The sequence below is a fragment of the Pelodiscus sinensis genome, chromosome 31, assembly GCF_052426305.1.
Source record: "Pelodiscus sinensis isolate ZL-2025 chromosome 31, ASM5242630v1, whole genome shotgun sequence".
NCBI lineage: Eukaryota > Metazoa > Chordata > Testudines > Trionychidae > Pelodiscus > Pelodiscus sinensis.
In genome coordinates, this window is record NC_143082.1 from 7565103 (window position 1) to 7591547 (window position 26445).

Genomic DNA, 26445 nt, shown 5'->3' on the forward strand with positions numbered 1-26445 from the left:
AGCAGAGCGCCCCTCTCAGAGGAAAGCGGACTGGACGCAGCGTCTGCGCAACAGGCCGCAGCCTGAGACACACGTCTCCGCGCAGAATACGTAGCCTCCTTGAGGCCGCGGCCGCATTACGCAATGCGGGTTACGCTAGCAGGACAACATAACGGGTTATAGTGAACGCCGACACCCCCACCGCCGTTCGACCGCGCCCCCCAGGCGAGGGCGCCGCTTCCCGCGCCCGGTTCTTACCTGAGGAGCGTCAGGCCGCGCTCTCCACCCTCCCGCCGGACCGGGAGCCGTGGGGCCCGGAGGGGGGGAAGGCGTCGCCTCCGCCTGGCAGCGGAGGGGAGCCTGGATGGTGGGACCTCCACGGGACAGATTAAGACCCAGGGGCAGCGGGAGGGACCGACAGCGGCGCCGCACTGACCTCACCGCTCAACGCTCTGCGTCGCGGCGCAACAGACCACGCCCCCTCCGCAACCGACGCAGCGCGCGCAGGCCGCTGCCCAGCCCTGCCCCTTCCGCTCTAGGCCCAGGAGGAATCGCGAGCCGGGGGCGCGTGCCGGAGTGCTGCGCGCCGCAGAGCAAGGCCCGGGAGGAGCTGCACGGGAAAGGGTTCTGTAACTGGGTGCTGCCCGGAGAGGAGCGGCGATCTCGCCTGCAAATAGCGCGTGTTCCACTGCTTCTCCCAGGACTGCAGGCTGGTCTGTGCGCTCTCTGGGCTGCCCGGTGTCTGTTGACTCAGGGGTCCGATCACGCAAATGGCCGTTAACCGTTCAACGGTTGGACGTTTTAACAGAAAGATCCATTCAGTCTGGCGTTGTGCCCCTACAGGTATCACGGGCGGCTCCATCGCTGGCTGGCAGGCGGCACTCCAGATTGCTGGGGCTTGCTCATACTTCTCAGGGTGTGGCTACGCACAGCTGGAGCATGTGTAACTTCCCGCTCCCGGGGACATGCTGCGCACTAGCACTGTGGAGCTGTTGTAGTAGCCATTCTGAAGATTTACCTGCAGTTTCCAACAGGATTGAACTTGAGGAACCCGCTCCTTGTGTTACCATGGCTGCACCACCATGTTTCCACCTCTCAGGTTCGTACAGACATAAGCCTGAGCCCAGTGCTGAGCATTGGCTGACAACTTCCTTCCCCATTGGGAGCCCCCCCAGCTGTTGTGACTGGCAGACCATCCTGCCCAGATAGCAAGGGGGAGGGAGCATCCCTTGTCAATGGACACTTCCTGGAAGTTTCATCACATGACCTCTCTTCTTCAATTTGAGACATCGTTACAGCCCTGGAGGGTTGGCAATCCTGCCCTACTCCTGTTTCTCATGCCCAAGCACAGCATGCCCTCTGCTGGTCAGTGTGGAGATGGCCAGTGCCCTGTCTACCTAGAGCCCACCCATAGATGTGGCTGAGATATGCAGGGAGAGCACAATGTGAACTCCCTCCCCATTATGCATCCAACTCTCAGTGCTTGTCTACGCTACCCACCAGATCAACTGGCAATGACTGAACCATTGGGAACTGTTAATCACATCTAGTGTAAATGCAATAAATTAACCACCAAGTGCTCTCCCATCAACTCCAGTATTCCACAAGAATAAGAACCACAGCTGAAGTCAACGCTTCTGCAGCCAACTTACCACAGTGAAGACACTGTAGTCTGGGGAGGGCAAGACAGCCTCCGCAGGCTAGATGTGGCTCACCAAGCTGGTTGATCTGGCTCACAGGTACTCTGCTGCTCCCCCATCCCCAGGCTTGCTGGAGCCATGTGTGGGTTGGAGTGCTTACATACAATATGCCATCCCCCATGCTATGTCTATACTGCAGCCTTCCTGAAAAAATGAGGAAGAACGGCTCTTGCGCAAGAGGAGGTTTTTGCACAAAAAGAAGCCGTCTACACAGCTCCTTTTTGCGCAAAAGCCTCTTGCGCAAAAATGGCTGCTAATTAATTATGCAAATGATGCGTGACGATATTCTACTCCGCACTTCATTTGCATAAGCTTTTGTGGAAGAAGGCTGCAGTATAGACGTAGGCCCAGTGTTGGTGTCCCGTTGCAGGGAGGTGTCCTATCTGGCATTTACTGGATTACAAAACTGAGTCTACAGCTGATAAGTGCAGCTCCCATGGATGCAAGAGATCTTCCTTCACTGATCCCCTCATCCCAGAGAGCTTCCAATTGCTTTGCTCAGAGATTTCCTTATGATGTTCATACTGTAGAGCAGCAGTAGCCAGTGTAGGGCTGTGTCTAGACTGCATCCCTTTTCCGTAAAAGGGATGCAAATTAGAGACATCACAATTGCAAATGAAGCGTGGATTTAAATCCCCCTGCTTCATTTGCATAAACATGGCTGCCGCTTTTTTCCGGCTCGGAGCTTTGCCGGAAAAAAGCGCCAGTCTAGGTGCAGATCTTTCGGAAAATAAAGCCTTTTCCGAAAGAGCCCTTATTCCTTATTTTAAGGAAAAGGCTTTATTTTCCAAAAGATCTGCGTCTAGACTGGCGCTTTTTTCCGGCAAAGCTCCGAGCCGGAAAAAAGCGGCAGCCATGTTTATACAAATGAAGCGGGGGGATTTAAATCCCCGCTTCACTTGCAATTGCAATGTGTCTAATTTGCATCCCTTTTACAGAAAAGGGATGCAGTCTAGACACAGCCTAGCTGATTTAAGCTGCCAACTAAATGAAAGGGAAAGAACTATAGAAGAGCAGCCACTGTTCAAACTGGTATCTCTGGACCCATTTGGGATCCCAGACAGGCCTCCACTCATAACCACCACTGGGGGGGATTTGAACCAGGGACCTCAGTATAGAGGCAGGGTGGCTGTCGCTCACTCCCAGCAGCTGATGGAGAGGGAGACTACCAAAAGAGAGAACATTCCTTTCTAGGGAGAGAACAATTCCAAATCCTTATTCAGTCCTAATTTGATTGTGTTAAATTTGCAAATGAAGTGCAGCTCTGCTTGTGTCTCTCTATAGTCTGGCTTTCAAGTGTTTTTCTAGAATGAAGACTACTTTTAAATCTATTACTGAGTGTCCAGGGAGGTTAAAGTGTTCTTCTACTGGTTTTTGTATGTTATCTTTCTTGATGGCTGATTTGTGACTATTTATCCTTTGGCACAAAGACTGTCTGGTTTGGCCAATATACATGGCAGAGGGGCACTGGTGGCACTTGATGACGTATATCACATTCGTGAATGTGTAGGTGTATGAGCCTCTGCTGGTGTAGCTCATGTGTTAGGTTCTGTGATGGTGTCACTTGTATAGATACATGGACAGACTTATCAATGGGGTTTGTTGCTGGGTTAGTGTTCTGTGGTGTGCTGTGTAGCTGCTGGTATTTGCTTCAGATGGAGAAGGCGCCATGTGTAGGCAAGGACTGGCCTGTATCCCAAGGTCTGTAGGAGTGAGGGATCATTTTCTGGGATAGGTTGCAGATTTTCAGATTGCTAGAAGGACTTTGAATTGGTCTCGTCAACACTGGCCCTACACATGATAAATAATGCCCTTCTTTTAATATATGCATGTGTGTGTACCCCTGCCACTGAAATTTCCACTCCAAGGCATCTAACAAAGTGGTCCCCATGTATATTTTCTTGGTGACATGCCCCTCCTTCTGTATCCTGTATCTATCCTTTTGGGTTTTATCCTGGTGCAACCATATTGGCCACTTGTGGCTCCTCTTTTTTCTATGTTGGAATAACTAAGGCTACATCTATACTACATATAAAACTCCGCTGCATCCATGGAATGTGTCTGCTCTTCCACTTTTTTTTCTGAAAGAGGAGGATTTGTTCTGAAATTTGGCGCAGTGTAGATGGGCCAAATTTCGGAAAAGCCTCTTCCAACAAAACTCTTGGAAAAAGGTATGCAAATTGTGGGATGGAATTTGCATACCTTTTCCCGATAAAGCATGGGAGTCTAGACGTAGCCTAGATGTTGAGCCTCTAGTATTACATCTTTTAAGAACTGCCAGTCCCTTTGGAATCCTTTTCTTCCTAATTGATGCCTTGCATGTTCAAGAGCTTCAGAAGGTAGCCGAGTTAGTCTGTTACAGAAAAAAACAGCAAGCAAATGGTCTGGTAGCACTTTATAGACTAACAAAACGTGTAGATGGTATCATGAGCTTTCGTGGGCACAGCCCACTTCTTCAGGTGACGGAGTTATGACTAGGGGATAAGAAAACTCAAAATAAATTGGAGAAGGGAAAGGGGAGGGAAAGAAAGATGCTCTGTCGCCCACCCCCCTACCTCTATACATAAAGTATCAGGAGAAAGGGTGCTAAAATATTCAGAAGCCAGTGGCAGAACATTCCTGTTTACCTAACCATAATCTGACAGATCTGAAGGTGGCGGTCTTGTCACAGGCCAGCTCCTCAAGCCAAATACACAGGAAAAGCTTAGAATTACAATACATATGCAAATTCAATTCAATTACTAATGGATTTACTCAAGATATGGGGTGGTGGACCCTTTATCACTGAAGGTGCTAACAGCTTTCTGAATGGTATCCTTTCTGCCTTACCAATCTATCCACTGACTTTGATCTTTATCTACTCAGGTTTAGCACTGAGTAGGAAAACCCCCTGCGTTCTTTTGACTTTCTTTTGAAAGAATGCAGTTGTAGTGTGGACATACCCAATGTCACTGCTCTCCAGAATACAGTTCCCTATCCCATAAGAATAACCTGCAGTTTTTGTTCCTAGATATATGACTCTACATGTGGGTATACAAAATGTATACTGTTTGTACCCAGCTTACCCACTCTGTATTAACGAATTATTCTTAACTTTATTTGCCAGTTCATCAGTTTGACACAAGCAAACTTTACCAGCAATGCCTTTGTTTTCTTTCAGTTCACTGATGATTGATCAAGATAACTTCCATGAAGATTAAGTTACATTTTGAGATTCATTCTGACAATAAAAGTAGTCCTCTTCATTTCCTCTCTAGAACTTGTGTGCTCTGCTTTGCACCAGTAATGGTTGTGTTGGGTCCTCTGTGTTATACCTGTAAAAGCTGGTAGGGAAGAAAGCAACTAGAGAAAGCATTGCTGATTCTGTAATGAACAGCAGTTGTTTAGGATTGAAGGTCTTTGAAACCTTCAGGTAAACATACTGTAGTATCTTGGGGCTTGAATTAAATTTATATAGGAAGAGGGATCCACTCTGCCTGGTTCCATGGAAGAGAGAGCTGTAGGAATTTTAAAGAATAAAAGGTAGAAGAAGAAAGAAAAATAGGACTGTACCACTGAACAAACTGCTCCCCAAAGAGCTGAATGTCTTTCACATGTCTGGAGAAAACACTGCTATGAGGGCAGAGAACTGGTATTTTGAATGTAATTACAAAGTAATCTGGAACTAACACTTGCTGTGTACAGGCAACACACAAACAACTTTGGACTTCTATGTAGGAATGTAATAGTATAGTTGATTAACCAATTAGCAAACGCTTATAGATTAATGTTATAGACCAGTGGTCCCCAACCTTTTGGGGCTGCCAGGCAGGGGCGGGGCCGCATATGTGCCATGCACCTGGGGGCGTCACCGCGCATGTGCCACGTGCCCAGGGGCGACAGCCGCACATGCACCACGCTCCTGGGGCAGGGCCATGCATGTGCCCGAGGCACAAGAATGGCTCGGGCCAGCCCTGGTCACTAGGCGGGCGCACATAAATGCCCCGATGGGCGCACAGGCACTGTGTTGGGGACCACTGCTATAGACTACATGCATTTCCCCCTCCCCGACAGTAATTTTTTTAGCATGCTGGCCAGCAGCCCTGCTCAGTCTTGGCTTGCGCTGGATCTGGGACTTACCCCTTCTGCAGCTCTGCATTTAAAGTGTATTAGGAGGTAGGCAACCTGTCTCAGTTCTGGCTCACACTGGGTCTGGGTGCACAGACCACCACCTGGAGAGGGGCTGCTGTTATCCTGCCTCTGATACAGAGGCAGCAATGCGGGGTGACAGACAGGGGCGGCCCGTGGCTATAGGTGGACTCGGCCTCTGCCTACGGCACCGCCACCCGGGGCACCCAATGATGACGTCACGGGCGCCCGCTGATGACGTGAGTCCATTGATGGCCCTGCAGGCAGGGGCACTGATCACGTGCTCCGCCTGGGGCGCCAGCTACCGCAGCCAGCCTTGGGCCGCTCCTGGTGACAGGCAGCCAGCCCAGGAGGTGGCTCCACTCATGGACCAGCTCTCACCTGGCACTCCAGCTGCTGCCTCTGATACAGCTGCCAGACCCACCCCCCAGGGACTATAGAATAATTGAGTAACTGATAAGAATTCATGAGGTTAATCAACTATTAAATTAACCAATATTTAATATCGCTACTTCTAATGGACTAATACAAATGCTTTGGCAGGTTAGGGATTTACTCAAGCCATTCATTTAACATATAAAAGGGAGAGAGTTTCATCCTAGGAGCCAAAGGGACCCTACCAAGAGGCATAGGTGCCTGTTATGGACATATGTGATGTTAGTCACAATAACAAGCAAACCTTTTCCACTTTGCTAGACATGTGGCCCTAGTTTCCTGCTGCTGAGTAAGATCTCCCTTACCAGTTCCAAGCGCAGAATCTCCATGGGTCAGCCATGAAGTTTCCAAGCCATGAGGCAAGAGGGGCTGAAGGTTGAGGTGATGAAGATGACCATTGTCCTGCATGATCAGGACAGGGATGAATTTCAACATGATGGGGGCATCCACTGACAGCTACAGGATCATGGTGTACCAGCAATGTAAAGACCATGCTCCTGTCACCAGAATTATCTCTGCCCCATCCCTGCAGACCTTGTGTGTGTGTGAGGGATCAAGGAAAAGGCATACAAGTGGCCTCCCCAAGGCAGCAAGAATGATGGAGCCTGTGCTATTTCTGGAGGGAGCAGAACACTGGGCACCTTTCGTTGATCCGAGTGGATCTTTGGAAGAAAGAGTGTGTTGTGACAGACCGGGCTGGGGCTGGGCACAGCTGAGGGCATCCGCTTAGGGTGAATTGCTCAAACTCAGGTCTCAGCCCCAGACTGGAAACCTTCCCAAGCAGGCCACAAACCAATCACACCGAGCGCTTCAGCTTCCAATCTGGCCAGCCAGAAGCCTCACGAGCAAAACACCTCTGACACCCCAGCTCCCCCTGTGCCCCAATCAGCCCTGGGCCTAACACACAAGTGAGGGATTATAGAACCCAATTTCACCTTCCCCAAATAGTCCCAAGAAACCAGCCACAGATCCCAGTTAATTTACACTCTGAATCTTATCCACAAGATCACACTCAGGCAATCCTTTAGAATCTAAAGGTTTATTACTAAAAGAAAGAAAAGCATGAGAGTAAGGTTGTTAAAGAAAATACTTTACATGCCAATCACCCAGTTCTCGATGCAGGCTCTTAGCAGAGATGTTATAAACTGCTATCTTAAAAGTCTCTGGTGTACATCCTATGTCAGTATGGGTCCATGGTTCTTCCCGGCTCATTGTTCCCTGCAAGGCTGCATCTGGGATAAGGAGCTGAACTCAAGACAAGATGGAGCGTGCCACATGGCACTTATATATCTCCCCTGGCACCTTCCTGGCCAGAGAAGGTCACAAGGTCCAGCGACCTATCCCTGTGTCTTATGCTGGCAGCCCTTCGGCCCTGGCTGGTTTGGAGGTATCAGTCACGTTCCTGGGGTATATGAACATCTGACGAAGTGGGTCTTTGCCCACGAAAGCTTATGCTCCTACACTTCAGTTAGTCTATAAGGTGCCACAGGACTCCTCGCCGCTATTCCTGGGGTTTGTGTTAATTATCACAGTCACTGGCTGAACATTTAGCCCATTGCTCTGCCTCAGAGAATTTTCCAGCATCAACAGAGCACATATTTATAACTCCACACACCTATATCATGCAAGTACATGAATAGCACGTACAGAATCAGTAAAAGAAGAGGTTACTTACCTCGTAACTGTTGTTCTTCGAGATGTGTGGCTCATGTCCATTCTGATTAGGTGTGCACATGCCGCGTGCACGGAATCCAGAGCTTTTTTTCACTTAGCAGCATCCACAGGGCCAGCAGGGAGTCCCCTGGAGTGGCGCCGGTACACCAGTGTCTATATACCTCTGCTGGCCCCTCCATCCCCTCAGTTCCTTCTTGACGGTTCCTTCCGACAAGGGGAGGTGGGTGGGATGCAGAATGGACATGAGCAACACATCTCGAAGAACAACAGTTACGAGGTAAGTAACCTCTTCTTTGAGTGCTTGCTCACGTCCATTCTGATTAGGTGACACACTAGCTGTTCGCTTGGAGGAGGGGTCGGAAGGTGACTACTGACTACACTTTGGCTGAGCCCAGAACTGCTGCTCCAACCACAGCGTCCCCCTTGCCAAGTGCGAGATTGTGTAGTATTCCGCGAATATATGAACTGATGACCATGTGGCTGTCTTACAGATTTCCAGCATCGGCACATGCGCTAGAAACGCCGCCGAAGTCGCCTGGGCCCTCATGGAGTGGGCCGTTAGCAGCAGCGCACGCTTGCCCATAGTCTCGTAACACTGCTGGATGCAAGAAGTAATCCATGAGGACAACCGCTGCGCCGAAATAGGCAACCCTTTCATCCTTTCCACCACAGAAATAAACAATTGCAGTGATTTACAGAACTCCCATGTCCTGTCTATGTAGAAGGCTAGCGCCCTCCTGACATCCAAACAATGCAGGGCCTGTTCTCTGGGAGTGGCGTGCGGTTTGGGATAAAACACCGGTAGATAGCCTGTGAAAGGTGGAAGTACAATACCACCTTGGGTAGGAATCCCGGGTGAGGCCACAGCCTTATCTTACCCTTGAAGAATACCGTGTATGGAGGTTCTGAGGTCAACACTCTAAGCTCTGACACTCTTCTGGCTGATGTAATAACCACCAAGAAAGCCACCTTGTAGGACAAGTACTTTAAGGAGCATGAGGCCAGTGGTTCAAAGAGAGGCTTCATGGGGCCGGGCAGGACCAAATTAAGGTCCCAGGTTGGGACTGGTGGCCGATTGTATGGGAGCAGTCTGTCCACACCCTTCAAAAACTGTTTAACCATTGAATTAGTAAAAATAGACCTCCGTCCTTCACCCGGGTGAAAGGCCGCTATCGCCGCCAGGTACACCCTGAGAGATGCCGGGGCAAACCCTCACTCCCGCAAGTGAAGGAGATAATCCAGTATAAGCGGGATTGCCGCATCCCCTGGGCTGAGCACCCTATTACCCAGCCACTGAGTGAACCTCTTCCAATTTGCCTCATACAGCGCCCTTGTAGGCGGCTTTCTACTCCCTAAGAGCACATTCTGGACTCCTCTAGAGCAAGACTGCTCTAGGGCTGACAGCCAGACAGGCGCCACGCCGCCAGGTGTAGGGACAGCAGACTCGGGTAGAGGGCTACCCCTTCCTCGTGGCTCTGCGTGATTAAGTCCGACTGGAGAGGCAGCATAAGAGGTCCCTCCACCACCAGCTCTAGGAGGGTCGTGTACCAGTGCTGGCAGAGCCACGCCGGCACTATTAGGATTATCTGAGCCCTGAATCTCACCACCCTGATCAGAGTCTCGTGGACCAAAGAAAATGGGGGGAAAGCATACAGTAGGCCCTTGGGCCACCTCAACTGTAGTACATCCCCTCTGGATCCTTGCCCATGGCCCATGTACGAGCAGTATGCCTGGCATTTTGCGTTGCTCTCTGACACGAATAGGTCAAGTCGGGGATATCCCCACCTTTGGAAGATTCCCTGCAACACGTCCTGCCTTATCGTCCACTCGTGTGCCTGGATAGATTGGCTGAGTCTGTCTGCTAAACCATTCCTCACCCCTGGCAAGTGAGATGCTTTCAGGGGGATGTGGTGGCACACACACATCTCCCACAGCTCCAGGGCTTCCTGACACAGGGCAGAGGAACGTGTCCCCTCCTGCTTGTTGACATAGTACATGTCAGTCGTGTTGTCTGTTAGCACCGCCGCCACCGTGCCCTGCATCTGAGGGAGGAAGGCCCTGCACGCCAGCCTGACTGCCCTGAGCTCTTTGATATTGATATGAAGGGCCATTTCCTCTGGCAGCCACATACCCTGTGTCCTGAGGCTGCCCAGGTGCGCCCCCCAGCCCATATCTGATGCATCTGTAACCAATGTCACTGACGGGGGCTGCTTTACAAAAAGGACTCCCACACACACCAGAGCCCTTGTCCCCTCGATGTGGTCTTGCACCTATTCCCAGGATGTGCCCCCTATCAACCAATCGTCTAGATAAGGGTACACCTGGATCCTGTGATGCCTCATAAATGAGGCTACTACTTGGTGAACACCCGTGGGGCTGTGCATAAGCCAAAGGGGAGCACTATGAACTGGAAGTGATCCCGGCCCACAACGAATCTGAGGAACTTCCTGTGTTCCAGGGCCACCGAAATATGGAAGAAGGCATCCTTCAGATCGGGAGCAGTGTACCAATCTCCCTGCTGTAGGGAAGGGATGATGCAGGCTAGGGTGACCATTCTGAACTTCGTTTTCCTTATAAAAGCGTTCAGATTCCTTAGGTCCAAAATCGGATGCAGGCCTCCCTTCGCCTTGGGGATGAGAAAATAACGGGAGTAAAAACCCCTCCCGCTGAGCCCTGGGGGAACCCGTTCTATGGCTCCTAATGACAGGAGGTTGGAGACCTCCTGCCTTAGCAGGGTTTCATGAGGGGGTCCCTGAAAAGGGACAGGGATGGGGGGGGAGGGGGATAGGAAACGTATAACGTATCTGTGTGCCACCAGGTCGAGCACCCACCAGTCCGATGTAATTTGGGACCAGGCCTGGTAGTATAGGGATAGGCAGCATCCAAATGTGAGGTTGAGGGGGTTTACTGGTGCCCTCAAAAGGACGACTTCGATTGTTGGGCTAGCAATGGGGGTGGACCCCCTCTCAGAGTCTGCTCTAGGGCCTCTGCGCCTGTTCCTGAACTGGTCAGAGTGACTATTATTTTGACCCCTGCGTCTACCTCTGCCATTCCCAAACGGAACGGAAAGCCTCTATGGAATGGCCGCTGATAGGGTCTGGGGTTGGGGGGGGCCTTCTCAACAGTGCCAGGGTATGTAATCCTAGGGATTTCAAGGTTGCCCTTGAGTCCTTTAGGCTGTGGAGCCTTGAATCGGTCTGGTCAGAGAATAGGCTCTGTCTTCAAAGAGTAGGTCTTGTATCGTGGCCTGCACCTCCAGCGGAATGACGGACACCTGCAGCCACCCACTGCATCTCATCACCGCCGTGGCCATGGTGCGAGCTGCAGAGTCTGCTGCATCCAAAGCCACTTGCTGGATTGTTCGTGCGACTGCCTTCCCCTCCTCCTGTCGGGATTCGGGGGAAGACGCTCTCCAAACTTTTGTACCGACACCCAAGTGTTAAAGGCCTAGCGCCCTTAACTGATTTGCAATGCGAAGTTGCAGACCCCCCATGGCATACATCTTCCTGCCCAGTAGGTCCAGCTTTTTTGAGTCCTTGGACTTTGGTGTTGGACCCAGGGTACCTTGCTGCTCTTTCTGCCCTGCTGCTTGTACCACCATGGACACCGGGGCTGGGTGGGTGAACAGATGTTCATGCCCCGCTTGGGGTACATAATATCGCCTCTCCATGCCCTTTTGTGTTGGTGGTATTGACGCCGGCGTTTGCCATAGTGTCTTAGACAGTTTATCCACCATCTTATTAAGTGGCAGTGCCACTCTACCAGGACCAGATGCCGAAAGAATATCCACCATGGGGTCCAGATCCTCCTTTACCTCCTCCACCTGCACCACCAGATTGGAAGCTAGTCTCCTTAACAGGTCCTGATGGGCCTTGGCGTCCATGGAGGGGAGTTGAGGGGCTGGATCCACCAACGCCTCATCAGGTGAGGAGGACGAATACTCTCTGTGTGTCTTAAAGTCTTCCCCCCCACCCAGAGGTGCCCCTGTGGCCTCAAGGGGTAGGGGTCCACTTATACTGAGCCCGTAGACGTGATCGGATCGCCTTGGACTTGGCCAACCATTGGGGCCTGACATCAGGCAATGTCTCTGGCGGTGGGGCTGCCAGAGGTGTAGCAGAGGGGTCACTGCTCATCTGAGGCGACCCTGGCACTGGCACTGTCGGGGGAGGACCCTGGGCCTGGTGGTACGCCCATAGCGTCTAAAAAGGCCACTGTGGTTGGTACTGCCACTGTGTCTGCCACTGCTGTTGTTTGGTTGCCTCGCTGGGCCTGGATCTAGTGCTGGATCGTGACCTGTGCTGAGACCAAGACCTGTAAGAGGAGCTAGCAGACGCCCCCGATTCTGCCTTGGACTCTGATGAATAGTCCGATGCCGACCAAGGTGGTACCGTCAGACCTTGCCCTTTTTGGTGCACAGCCATAGCTGATGGTTTGCCCCTGTGTACTGGGCGCGGTGCCGGTGGAGGCATCTCTTGAGCTTGCCTGATATCCAATGGCAGCTGGTATGCAGGAAGATACCCACGGCACTGCAAGGCTATCTGCAGTACCGGCAGGTGGTGTTGCAGTGGGGCCATTGGTAACTGGCCGGTACCAGGATCGGAGCCAGAAGCTATATTAGGGTCAGTGCCCCATAGCTCGCCACTTGTCCCGGTGCCATTAGGGTGGGTGGATGACTCAGTGCCTGCACCGCCCCTTCTTGCTGCCTTAAGACCTGCGGCATATTGGTAAGTAAGGCCCTGCGCTGCATGGACTGTCTGTGGCCTCTGTTCCGGTGCCCTATGGCTCGGTGCCATGAGGGTCTCAGGACGGGAAGGAGCCGGTGCTGTAGATTGCACCCAGCTGACAGGCTGCCCCGGTGCCAGCGTCTGCCCAGTTGTTGGTGCCGGTGTTGCTGTGTGCACGGGTGCCTGCTACCACGGTGCCGGCGCTGCCGTGTACACCGGTGCCGATGCTGCTGCATGCCTGGGTGCTGATGCCAGTGCCGCTGCCTGGAACAACTGTAGAGTCGGCAATTGCGCCGGCCCCTGTGCATTCCAGTGTCCTGCTGAAGGAGCCAGTAGAAGGGTCCCCATACTGTGGGGAGGAGCAGCTCGCGCTTGCAGTGGTGGTCCCTCCATTTCAGGTGCAGTCATTTCGATGATCTCTCTGGCCACATCGAATGTTTCAGGGGTGGATAAGCGCTGCATCTCCCCCATGATCACCTCCTGTCTGGCGCCCTGGGTCTTCTTTGGGCCACTCTTTAATTTGGGTGCTTTAGAAGCCAAGTGCCCCTGCCTCGGGCGCACTTTGCGGCCGCGCCGCTCTGCCGACCGGCCCCTTGAGTCCTTGGTGCTCCCCAGTGCTGGTGACTGGGACCTGTGCCTTGGGGGCAGTTGGCAGTTGTTTGTCCGATGCCGCAGCTGTATCTGACGGTGCACTGTGGATGGACTGGGGTCACTCCTCACCTCTGAGGCCGTAAGGCTGCCTCCATTAATAAGAGTTTCAAATGAGAGTCCCTTTCTCTCTTTGTCCTAGGCTTAAACCCCCTGCAGATAGAGCAGTTCTCTGCTCTGTGAGCCTCCCCAAGGCAAAGAGCCATAAGCACACACTCCAGCTACCGTCACTGGCGGGAAGAAGGAACTGAGGGGGTGGAGGGGCCAGCAGAGGTATATAGGCACCGGTATACTGGTGCCACTCCAGGGGGCTCCCTGCTGACCCTATGGATGCTGCTAAGGGGAAAAAAGCTCTGGATTCCGTGCACGCAGCGCGCGCACACCTAATCAGAATGGACACGAGCAAGCACTCGAAGAAGAACACAAGCTTTCATGTGCCATCTCACATGGCCCCCCCTTTGCTTAGGAGCACGTTACCTCCGACTAGATGGATCACTCATGATTGCGGGAGGCTCTGCTGACGTCTGCCAGTTCATTCTGAACTCGGGTAGATAGCATTCTTCCAGGTGAATGGAATGGGCTATGGAGAACTCCCACAACTGGCGGGCTTCCCAACATAGAGGAGAGGAATGGGCTCTCCCCCATTTGTTGACGTAGAACATGGCTGTGGTTTTGTCTGTCATAACTGCCTTGCCATACAGTGTCGTTGTAGCCAGGCCTGAAACTTTCAGCATTGCCCTCAGCTCCTTGATATTGATATGGAGCGCGAGGCTGTCCTGCAAGTTGGAACCATAGGCCCTGCATTTGGAGGGACCCATCTCAGAGCTGACGCGTGTGTTTCCATAGACAAAGAGGGCTGAGAGCTGGTGAGGGAACTTGTAAGGGGGCAGACTTACTACTGCAGCACCCCCTGGTGGTCATTCTGGGAATTAGGCCAATCAAACTGCAGGGTGCCCTCCTCTGGTGGTCTCTTGGGGTATGTCTAGACTACAGGCTTTTATCGACAGAGGCTTTGTCGACAGATATTGTCAACAAAGCTTCTATCAACAAAGAGCTTCTAGATTACATCCAGTTCTGTCGACAAAGCAAGCCGCTTTGTCGACATGAGAGTGTAGACACAAAGGACAATCTAGATGCAATAGTGCCTTCTGTCAACAGAACTCTGTCGACAAAAGGCGTTATTCTTCACAGAATGAGGTTTACCGCCATTGACATAACTGACGAGTTCTGTTGACGTTGTGTCGACAGAACTTGGCGGTAGTGTAGATGCAGGTATGGTTTTGTATGGTCTTGTCGACAAAAATCCACAAAACTATATTACAGGGTTTGTCGACTACTAAACCCTGTAGTCTAGAAACTGTGGTATCCCCAAACTGTGGTATCCTCTTCAGGACACAGCCTTCTGGTTGTGTCGCACACTGCTTCCCCCCTTCTGGGGGACAGTCATTCAACCACTTGCCTCAGTGGCAAATTGCAGCCCTTCACTGGCCACGCCCCTGAGTGGCAAGTGGGGTTCAAATGAAGGAGGGGGGTCCCAGGCTACTGCTACTCTGGGTCCCAACCCAGAGACCCTACAGCCAGCAGCCACACACTGCCCTCCACCAACTCCTCTATCTACTTTCCAAGGCCATTTCCATGCAGCCGTCCCCAGCACCTCCTCTGCCCTTCTGTCAAGGCTATAGTCTGGTAGTCCTTGGCCTGTAGTTGCCTCTCACTCCACCTGATCCTTCCCAGCACTTATTTGTCCAGGGTGCTGGTAGTTTCCTCAGATCCAGACCTTCCTTCCAGGGCTCCCAAAAGGGAACTGACGCTTGCTCTGCAGCCCTCTTTATATCTGTGCCTGTACTTCCCTGACTGGCTACTTCTTGCAGCCCCTCTCTCATTGGCTGCCAACTGTGCAGCCTCCCCAGGGCTGATTTTAATCTTTTCTCCAACAGTGTGGGTCAGATGCTCCATCACAGGACTCCCTCACACACTGTCCAAGGGTTGAACCTCCCTTTGAGGGACTCAAATACTTGCTTTGATACCATGACCACTGAGTCCAAGCCATTGTGCTCCAGATGATAGGTCAAAGAGAGCCATGGCTGGATGGCTAAAGTCTCAATCTGGCTTGAGTCCAAATCACAAAAGTGCAGGCTGCCCATGTGGCTGAGGCTACGTCTAGAGTACAGGCTTCTTTCGCAATAAGCTTTTTTCAGAAGAGATCTTCCGAAAAAAAATCTTGTGAAAGAGCACGTCCACACAAAAAAGCGCTTCGAAAAATCAATGCACTTCTTCGAAAGAGAGCATCTGGACTGATTGTCCAGACTTTGACTCCCTCAGCAACCTGATGGGCAGGATTCCCTGGGATGCTAACATGAAGGGGAAAGGAGTCCAGGACAGTTGGCAGTATTTTAAAGAAGCCTTATTGAAAGCACAGAAAGAAACCATCCCGATGCGCAGCAAGAGAAACAAACATGGTAGGAGACCGGATTGGCTTACTGGGGAAATCCTTGGTGAACTTAAGCACAAAAAGGAAGCTTACAAAAAGTGGAAACTTGAACAAATGACCAGGGAGGGGTATAAATGTATAGCTCGAGAATGCCAGGGGGTTAACAGGAAGGCGAAAGAACAAATGGAATTGCGACTGGCAAAGGATGTGAAGAATAACAAGAAAGGTTTCTACCGGCATGTTAGCAAGAAGAAGATGATCAGAGAGAGTGTGGGGCCCTTACAGGATGAAGGAGGTAACCTAGTGACAGATGATGTAGGGAAAGCTGAAGTACTCAATGCTTTCTTTGCCTCTGTCTTCACGAACAAGGTCAGTTCCCAGACTAATGCGCTAAGTGACGCAAGATGGAATGAAGATGGACAGCCCTTGGTGGGTGAAGAACAGGTTAGGAACTATTTAGAAAAGCTAAATGTACACAGATCCCTGGATCCAGACTCAATGCATCTGAGGGTACTGAGGGAGTTGGTAAATGTCACTGAGGAGCCTTTGGCCATTATCTCTGAAAACTTGTGGAGATTGGAAGAGATCCTGGATGACTGGAAAAAGGCAAATGTAGTGCCCGTCTTTAAAAAGGGAAGAAGGACAATCCAGGGAACTACAGACCTGTCACCCTTACCTCAGTCCCTGGAAAAATCATGGAAGGGATTCTTCAGGAATCCATTTTGAGGCACTTGGAAGAGGGGAAAAGTGAACAGGAATAGTCAGCATGGATTCACAAAGGGCAAGTCGTGCCTGACCAATCTGATTAGCTTCTATGATGAGGTAACTGGCTCTGTAGACATGGGAAAGTCAGTGGATGTGATAAACCTCAACTTTAGCAAGGCTTTTGATATGGTCTCCCACAATATTCTTGCCAGCAAGTTAAGGGAATGTGGATTTGGATACATGGACGGTAAGATGGATAGAAAGATGGCTAGAAGGTTGGACTCAGCGGGTAGCGATCAATGGCTTGATGTCAGGATGTCGGTCGGTTTCTAGCAGAGTGCTCCAAGGTTCTGTTCTAGGACCGGTTTTGTTCAATATCTTTATTAATGACCTGGATGAGGGGATGGATTGCACCCTCAGCAAGTTTGCAGATGACACTAAGCTAGGGGGAGAGGTAGATATGCTTGAGGGCAGAGATAGGGTCCAGAGTAACTTAGACAAATTGGAGGATTGGGCCACAAGAAATCTGATGAGGTTCAACAAGTGTAGAGTCCTGCACTTGGGATGGAAGAATCCCAAGCATTGTTACAGGCTAGGGACCAACCAGCTAAGTAGTAGTTCTGCAGAAAAGAACCTGGGGGGGGATTTGGTAGCAGCCTTCAGCTTCCTGAAGGGAGGTTCCAAAGAGGATGGAGAGAGGCTGTTCTCAGTAGTGACAGATGGCAGAACAAGGAGCAATGGTCTCAAGTTGTGATGGGAGAGGTCCAGGTTGGATATTAGGAAAAACTGCAGAAAAGGACCTGGGGAGTACACTGGATGAGAAGCTGGATATGAGTCAACAGTGTGCCCTTGTAGCCAAGAAGGCTAATGGCATATTAGGTTGCATTAAGAGGAGCATTGCCAGCAGATCCAGAGATGTGATTATTCTCCTTTATTCAGTTCTGGTGAGGCCACATCTGGAGTATTGTGTCCAGTTCTGGGCCCCCCACTACAAAAAGGATGTGGACACTGTGATGGGGTACGGTCACAGACGACCCCTCAAGGGAACCTCCTGGGGTGCTGACATGGTCACTGCTACTCACCTTCCTGCTCTCTGGGGCTCCTCACCACCCGGTCCTGCTGGGCCAGCTCCGCTGGTCTCCCCCAGCCAAGGCCCCGAGCTGAGGTTCCTGCCCCCACCGAGAAGCAGCCCAGACACTGAACCACTTCAGGTCCAAGAAGAGTGCGGTTTAGGGCCCAGCCTCCTGAGAGCACTCCCCAGATGGGATCAAACCCCAAAGAATTAGGTAAGCCCCCTTCAGCAATGAAAGGGGGAATGTGCACACTGGTTGCCCCCCCCAGGTAACAAGCGCTTACACTGGGTCTGATAGAAAATAAAAATGGTTTTATTAAGTGGAAGCAGTAGGATTTAAGTAGTAATAAGAGAAAGCAGCAGAGCAAAGTAGGTTACAAATAATCAAAAGAAACAAAACCTCTTGGCTAATTCTCCACTGAAACCTCAGTACAAACTTAAACTCACCCGAAAACCTCTTTTCCAGCTGCCACTCTAAACCAGGGGGCTACATCTACACTGGCATGATTTTCCGGAAATGCTTTTAACGGAAAAGTTTTCCGTTAAAAGCATTTTCAGAAAAGCGCGTCTAGATTGGCAGGACGCTTTTCCGCAAAAGCACTTTTTGCGGAAAAGTGTCTGTGGCCATTCTAGACGTGCTTTTCCACAAAAAAGGCCAATCGCCATTTTCGCGATTGGGGCTTTTTTGCGGAAAACAGTACTGTGCTGTTTACACTGGTCCTCTTGTGCAAATGATTTGCGCAAGAGGGCTTTTGCCCGAACAGGAGCAGCACAGTATTTCCTTAAGAAGCACTGACAATCTTACATGAGACCGTCAGTGTTCTTGCGGAAATTCAAGCGGCCAGTGTAGACAGCTGGCAAGTTTTTCCGCAAAAGCAAATAATTTTGTGGAAAAACTTGTCAGTCTAGACACAGCCGGGCTGTCTAACCCCACCCTGGGGTCTCAGGCTCCTTCCTTCAGGTGCAACCCAGCCAAAAGACACAGGCCTCTCCTCTCCTATCACTTTTGTTAAGGAGTTGAGGCCCCTCCCTACCAACTACTGCTCAGACTTAAGGACAAAAGATTGTTTAACAGGGGCTCATCTAGAAGTTGCAGGTAACACCCTTTATGTCTCCCATTCACACATTGGAAACTCACAAAGTGTTCCCCACTGCATGTGTCTAATTTTCCACACGCAAATGATACATACAACAGAGTAAGATAAACAGAACCAGCAGATCATGACATGAAGATCGATGGGTTACACGAAATATTTTGCTCAAACCACCTTTGAGTTACGCATATTCATGTCCATGAGTCCATTTCCAAAAGCCGACGGGGGGGTCTGTCACAGACGCATTGGAGAGGGTCCAGTGGAGGCCAACCAAAATGATTAGGGGGCTGAAGAACATGACCTACAAGGAGAGACTGAGGGAGTTGGGTCTGTTTAGTCTGCAGAAGAGAAGAGCGAGGGGGGATTGGATAGCAGCCTTCAACTTCCTGAAGGGAGGTTCCAAAGAGGCTGGAGAAAGGCTGTTCACAGTAGTGATGGATGGCAGAACGAGGAACAATGGTCTCAGATTGTGGTGGGAGAGGTCCAGATTGGATATTAGGAAAAGCTATTTCACTAGGAGAGTGGTGAAGCACTGGAATGGGTTACCTAGGGAAGTAGTGGAGTCTCCATCCCTAGAAAAAGCAAAAGCCTACTGACCGCCATGCTTACCTGCATGCCTCCAGCTTCCATCCCGGACACACCACACGATCCATTGTTTACAGCCAAGCACTGAGGTACAACCACATATGCTCCAACCCCTCAGACAGAGACCTACACCTACAAGATCTTCAACAAGCATTCTGTAAACTACGATACCCACACGAGGAAGTGAGGAGACAGATCAACAGAGCCAGACGTGTACCCAGAAGCCTCCTGCTACAGGACAAGCCCAAGAAAGAAACCACCAGAACACCACTGGCCATCACCCACAGTCCTCAGCTAAAACCTCTCCAACACATTGTTAGTGATCTACAACCCACCCTGGACAATGATCCCTCGCTTTCACAGGCCTTGGGAGGCAGGCCAGTCCTCACCCACAGACAATCTGCCAACCTGAAGCATATTCTCACCAGCAACTACACACCGCACCATAATAACTCTTAACTCAGGAACCAATCCATGCAACACACCTCGGTGCCAACTCTGCCCACATATATACACCAGCAACACCAACACAGGACCTAACCAGATCAGCCATACCGTCACTGGTCCATTCTCCTGCACATCTACCAACGTAATATATGCCATCATATGCCAACAATGCCCCTCTGCTATATACATCGGCCAAACTGGACAGTCCCTATGTAAAAGAATCAATGGACACAAATCAGATATTAGGAATGGCAATATACATAAACCTGTGGGGGAACACTTCAATCTCCCTGGACACTCAGTTGCAGATCTAAAGGTAGCCATCCTGCAGCAAAAAAACTTCAGAGACCAGAGAAACTGCTGAGCTACAGCAAAATGCAGGACAATGTAGCACTTTAAAGACTAACAAGATGGTTTATTAGATGATGAGCTTTCGTGGGCCAGAGTGGATCTGGCCCACGAAAGCTCATCATCTAATAAACCATCTTGTTAGTCTTTAAAGTGCTACATTATCCTGCATTTTGCTTCAGCTACCCCAGACTAACACGGCTACATTTCTATCACTATTCTGCTGAGCTACAGTTCATCTTCAAGTTTGACACAATCAACTCAGGATTAAACAAAGACTGAGAATGGCTCGCTAACTACAAAAGCAGCTTCTCCTCTCTTGCTATTCACACCTCCACATCAGCTGCTAGAAGTGGGCCTCAGCCTCTCTGATTGGATCCACCTCGTCATCTCTAGCCTGATTCTGGCCTGCATACTTATACCTGCCTCTGGAAATTCCACTACATGCATCTGACGAAGTGGGTCTTTGCCACGAAAGCTTATGCTCCAACACTTCGGTTAGTCTATAAGGGTATGTCTACACTACAAAGTTAATTTGAACTAATGGCTGTTAGTTCGAATTAACTTTAATAGGAGCTACACATGCAAACCGCTAGTTCGAACTTAATTCGAACTAGCGGAGCGCTTAATTCGAACTAGGGAAACCTCATTCTACGAGGACTAACGCCTAGTTCGAATTAAGTAGTTTGAATTAAGGGCTGTGTAGCCACTTAATTCGAAGTAATGGGATGGTAGCCCTTCCCAGCTTGCCCTGGTGGCCAGTCTGGGAACAACCAGGGAAACTCTTCTGTCCCCCTCCCGGCCCCGGAGCCCTTAAAGGGGCACAGTCTGGCTACGGTGCCCGTGCCAGGTGCAAGCCTGCCAGCACCCAGCCAGCAGACCCTGCACCTGGCACGGCACAAGCCAGCCACCTGCTGCCACCCAGCCCTCCGCCTCTTCCCGGGACCAGACTGGCGGCTCCCAGGAGCCTGCCCAGGTCCGCAAGAGGCGGGCGCCCACCTGGTCTAATGCTAAGATCGTGGACCTCATCCAGGTTTGGGGGAAGGCCTCCAACGTCCACAGCCTTCGCACTTAGGCACAGGAAAGTGGCCGTCTAGGGCAGGAGAGCTGCCAGCCTGGCCACCAAAGGCCACATGCAAACCCAGGAGCAGGTTTGCATGAGAATCAAGTTGGTCCAGTGAGCACCCCGACCCTGAGCCCTGAGCTAAGAACATATGAACGACCGTACTGGGTCAGACCAAAGGTCCATCTAGCCCAGTAGCCTGTCTGCCGACAGCGGCCAACATCAGCTACCCCAGAGGAGTATCAAATCAGCCATTTGTCTCATGCCATCCCTCTCCAGCCTTCCACAAACAGAGGCCAGGGACACCATTCCTACCCCTTGGCTAATAGCACTCCATGGACCCAAACCTCCATGACTTTATCTAATGTCTCTTTAAACTCTATTATAGTTCTAGCCTTCACAGCCTCCTGTGGCAAGGAGTTCCATAGGTTGACTATTTGCTTTGTGAAGAAGAACTTTCGCATATTAGTTTGAAGCCTGCTACCCATTCCTTTCATTTGGTGTCCTCTAGTCCTTCTATTATGGGAACTAATGAAGAACTTTTCTTTATGCACCCTCTCCACCCCACTCATGATTTTATAGACATCTATCATATCCCCCCTCAGTCTCCTTTTTTCCAAACTGAAAAGTCCCAGTCACTTTAGCCTCTCCTCATATGGGACCTGTTCCAACCCCCTGATCATATTAGTTGCCCTTTTCGGAACCCTTTCCAAGGCCAAAATATCTTTTCTGGGGTGAGGCGATCACATCTGTACACAGTACTGAAGATATGGCGTACCATAGTTTGATACTTCCCCTCCTCCTTCTTCCCCTGGCTTCCCCATTCCAGCTCCCTCCTCCCAGGTTTCCCCCTCCCCTCTCCCACCTTCTCTCTTCCCCTCTCTCACCTCCTTTTCCCAGTCTCCCCAGAGGTTAATCTCCCCCCCCAGTTTTGTTAAATAAAGAGAGTTTCTATTTTTGAACACACGTGTCCTTTATTTTTTACATCAGGAAGGGGGGGGCTAGGGAGGCGTAAGTGGAAGGAGGTGAGGGAAGAATGGGGCACAAGCCCCCGATGGGGAGGACTGGGGTGGCTCTGCGGGCTCCTTGGGGTGGAAGCTCTCCTGCAGGGCCTCCTGGATCCTAACAGCCCCCCGATTGACCCCCTCCCCGGATGGCAGCCTGCGGCAAGTGCAGCTGGGCTGATGGCCAAGTGCTGTGATGTGCCGAGTGTGGGCACTCAGGGCACTCCAAGATAGGATTGCTTTGCTGTCCTTCATCGAGGTAGACAAGCAAGCGGGGAACCCAGAGAACCGTCTGTCCGGGGTGGGAGTCGGGTTCCTTTAAGCACGGCCCTTGGCTAGCCTGAGACAGCAGCTCCACACTGTAAGTCCTAACCTGATGCCCTGCCGGCACTGCTTCCAGCCAGCCTTAACTTCAGTTCAGGGTCCATTCAGTGTGGACATGCTATTTCGAATTAGTAAAACGCTATTTGAATTAGTTTTTAGGTCTAGATGCACGAATTCAAATTAGCTTAGTTCTAATTAACTAATTCAAATTAAGTTAGTTCGAATTAGTGCTGTAGTGTAGACATACCCTAAGGTGCCACAGGACTCCTCGCTGCTTTTGCAGATTCAGACTAACATGGCGACCCCTCTGATACTCCATCCCTAGAGATTTTTAAGTCTCGGCCGGGTTGATTTAGTTGGGATTGGTCCTGCCTAGGGCAGGGGGCTGGACTTTATGACCTTCTAAGGTCTCTTCCAGCTCTAGGATTCTATGACGCTCTCTCACATAAAAGGCCGCCCGGAACCACTTCAGCCAGAGCTTTAGGTCTCCAGTTGCTTCCGCGGGCTGGTGCTGGAGCCTGGCAGAAACACGTGCTTAAAGGGACCTCCCTGGACAGCAGTTTCACTGCTTCTGCTGCCCGCTTGTGGACCACTTTGAGGGACAGCAAAGCTTTAGCAGTGCCTGCTGTTGTTTCCCTGTTCTTTTTTGGACACCACAGCCTTTTCCTTTATGCCATGGAGCTGGAACTGCCCCTAGGCATGCAATGGCCCCACACAGCCATGCTGCAGTTTTTGAAGTATTTTCTGCCAGCTGCCTTCCTGGACCCCAAGCTCATTCTGGGGAACCTCTCCATGGGTGTGGCTGCTCCACTCTGGCAACTGCACCCCACTGTGGAGAGGTGGTTTTGGGTGCTCTACACCAGTTCGGACTGGAGGGTCCCAGTGGTGGGATGACCAGCAGTGGCTCTAAAACTTCCGCATGTGGAAGGCCACCTTTTTGGAGCTATGTGCCTGGCTCGCCCCCTGCCCTCCGGAGATGCAACACCCGCCTGCCTCCTGCCACCCCCCCGGAGAAGCAGGTCATCACCCCCCCCTGGAAGCTCACCACCCCCGACAGCTACCAGGAAGTGTTGCATAAAGGGGCCCCTCGGGAAAGGGGTACTGGGGCCTGTGAGGTGTGGAATGGTGGTGGAGGGGGAAGCCCCATTCCTGAAGGCTTGTGCTGCCCCTCCATACAGTCCTGCTGCTGCTGGGGGGTGGTGGCCTCATAGGAGGTGGCTCCAGGGGTGTTTGGGGGATGGGAGGGGAGCGTGTACCTCCCAAGGGCCCAGGCACCACTCTCTCATTCTGTTTTGTGTGTTTCTTTGTCTCCTTCTGCAAGTAGTGAGGGCCATCAACTCAATCCTGCTGTGGAGGGTCATCCATCTGGGAGACCTGGACATGACCATTGCCAGATCTGCTGCCCTAGGGTTCCCAAACTGTGGGGGGGGGGGCGATCTATCATCTTCCAATCCGCACACTGGACCATCGAGCAGCCCAATATAGTAACAGGAAGAGCTAGTTCTCTGTGGTGCTGCAGGTTGTGGGCAACCCCCAGGGATACTTCACAGACGTTTTTGTCGGGTGGTTGGGCAGGGCACATGATGCCCGCGTGTTCAGGAACTCTAGCCTGTACAGGAAGTTGGAGGTCGGCACTTTCTTCCCTCACCATGACTTTGCAGTTGGGGCCGTGCAGATGCCATTGTGCATCGTGGGGGGTGCAGCCTCCCTCCTCATGCCATGGCTGATGAAGCCTTATACCAGCCACCTTGATCCCAGCAGGGACCATTTCAATGCCCACCTGAACCGGGCCAGGATCCAGGTGGAGTGCACCTTTGGCCACCTCAAGGCACGTTTCCAGTGCCTCCTCACTCACCTTGACATGGGAGAGCACAATACCCCCGAGTTGGTGGCAGCATGTTGTGTCCTCCACAGCACTGTGGAGAGGAAGAGGGAGGCCTTCCTCCCGGGGTGGGGGGCAGATGCTGGCGAAGAAGGGTGAGCCTTCCAGCAGCCATGGAGAGCTGCCATCCGACAGGCCAATCAGGCGCACATCCAGAAGGCCCTAAGGGAGAGATTCTCTCAAGGACCCCAGTAACTCTTCCCAAGGCTTCCTCCCTAGGGACCTCTGCCTTGCAGCCCTATCCCTTCCCCACCACAACCCTCCCCTTTGCCCTTTCTCTGACCGCCCAATAAACACAACAGTTTGGTTTAAAACAAAATGCAGTCTGTATTGATAAACAAGTCAAAAAAGGTGGGCAGTGGGAGGGGGGCTCATTGTAGCACTCGAATGGCATTTTGTAACTAATAAGTCAGTTATAATAAATGTATGTTAGAGAAAAGGTTTGGATTAAACTTAAATATAAGAGGTAGGTCACAGACAGGCTCAGACAGCTCTGTTAACTTAGCTCCAGCTAGAATTGCCAGGTGTTCGGTTTTGAACCGGACAGTCCAATGTTTGAGCTTTCTGATCAGGAAGCAAATTGAGAAAATATAAATGAGAAAATAGAACTGACCAGTATTTTCTAAATAAGATGTAATGTAGATTGTGATGTAATGTAAAGTGAAGGGATGGAATATTGTAATACATAGTGGCTGTGTCTAGACTGGCCAGTTTTTCCGGAAAATCAGCTGCTTTTCCGGAAAAACTTGCCAGCTGTTTACACTGGCCGCTTGAATTTCCGCAAAAGCACTGACTTCCTACTGTAAGAAATCAAGTCTTTTTCTGAAAGACTTTTGCGCAAAAGGGCCAGTGTAGACAGCAGAGATTTCTTTTCCGCAAAAAAGCCCCGATCGCAAAAATGGCGATGGGGGCTTTTTTGCGGAAAAGCATCCTGCCAATCTAGACGCTCTTCTCCGAAAATGCTTTTAACGGAAAACTTTTCCGTTAAAAGCATTTCCGGAAAATCATGCCAGTCTAGCTGTAGCCAGTGATGTTAGAGTTAGATAAGGCCTTGTAGTAGATAAGACAGAAGTTTAATGTTGAAAGACTTTGTAACTTGACTAGACGTCTCCTTTATTCCATGCTTCAATTCTGCAAATATATTATTTGTGCGAATGAGAGAGAGAATGTTTTAGAGAGAGATAAGTGTCAAGGCCACTGCATGCTCAAGTGGTCAGAGGAGGGGCTGGAGACTCAGAAGCACCAAATAATACTCAAAGCACACTGAAGATGCCAACTACCTGGGCAGACTGACGAACCCTGAAGCTAGAGGCAAGCACCCCTTGATAGGGAACCAATCACAACTTTCACTGGAAAGTCAGCACACTGATATCAGATGACTGTGAGAACAACTTCTTCCCAATAAGCACAGGTCGTAGGAAGATTGATTGTGATGCTGAATGACTAAAGCCTGACGAGGCAAAATGCATAGACTTGCATGGAAAGAAAGTCCTATAAAGGATGGGGGGTGTCTTGTATGGTTCTTTGGGTTCTGTCCTGCTAAGATCAAGACCAGGAGGGGCATCAGTCTGGACTGACATGAATCCGGCTCCTACCTCACACCTTACCTATCTGGCCAATAGGTTGGGCTGATAACCTGATAACCGGTAACTATTCCATTAGCAGGATGTGTGTGGCTACGTCTAGACTGGCATGATTTTCTGCAAATGCTTTTAACGGAAAAGTTTTTCCGTTAAAAGCATTTGCAGAAAAGAGCGTCTAGATTGGCACAGACGTTTTTCCGCAAAAGCACTTTTTGCAGAAAAGCGTCCGTGCCAATCTAGACGCGGTTTTTTTGCACAGGAAAGCCCCGATCGCCATTTTCGCCATCGGGGCTTTTTTGTGCAAAACAATACTGCGTAAAAAGCATTTGCGCAAAAAGGCTTTTGCCCGAACGGGAGCAGCATCGCATTTCCGCAAGAACACTGACAATCTTACATGAGATCATCAGTGTTCTTGCGGAAATTCAAGCAGTCAGTGTAGACAGATGGCAAGTTTTTCCGCAAAAGCAGCTGTGTGTATATGTGTAAATGCATATGCTATTTGTTGTATTGTCAATAAATGCAGCATGTTGCCTTATCCCCCTGAAAAAGATCCCGTGTGCTTCTTATAAGCATAACATCATAACTGGGGGGGGGGGGGGGGCAGCTCGATGTGCCACCT

General features: G+C 50.8%; 1 protein-coding gene and 1 long non-coding RNA gene across 10 annotated transcripts in view; one reads left to right on the top strand and one right to left on the bottom strand.

Moving 5' to 3' along the window:
- BRD4 (bromodomain containing 4) overlaps nucleotides 1-423 on the bottom strand; it is a 221603-nt gene extending 221180 nt beyond the window's left edge. For 3 of the 9 annotated variants that reach the window (XM_006119951.5, XM_075902157.2, XM_075902148.2), the window contains exon 1: nucleotides 238-388. The gene's annotated coding sequence lies outside the window, so the exon portion shown is untranslated. Of the gene's footprint in view, nucleotides 1-237 lie in introns of all 9 variants that reach the window. The other 6 variants (XM_075902152.2, XM_075902149.2, XM_075902154.2 and 3 more) reach the window with 4 other exon arrangements.
- Nucleotides 424-499: 76 nt separating this feature from the next.
- On the top strand, nucleotides 500-8601 carry LOC142818948 (uncharacterized). Its single transcript, XR_012896642.2, has 2 exons — nucleotides 500-1078; nucleotides 8408-8601. It is a non-coding gene; the product is annotated as an uncharacterized LOC142818948 (long non-coding RNA).
- The last annotated feature ends 17844 nt before the right edge of the window (nucleotides 8602-26445 follow it).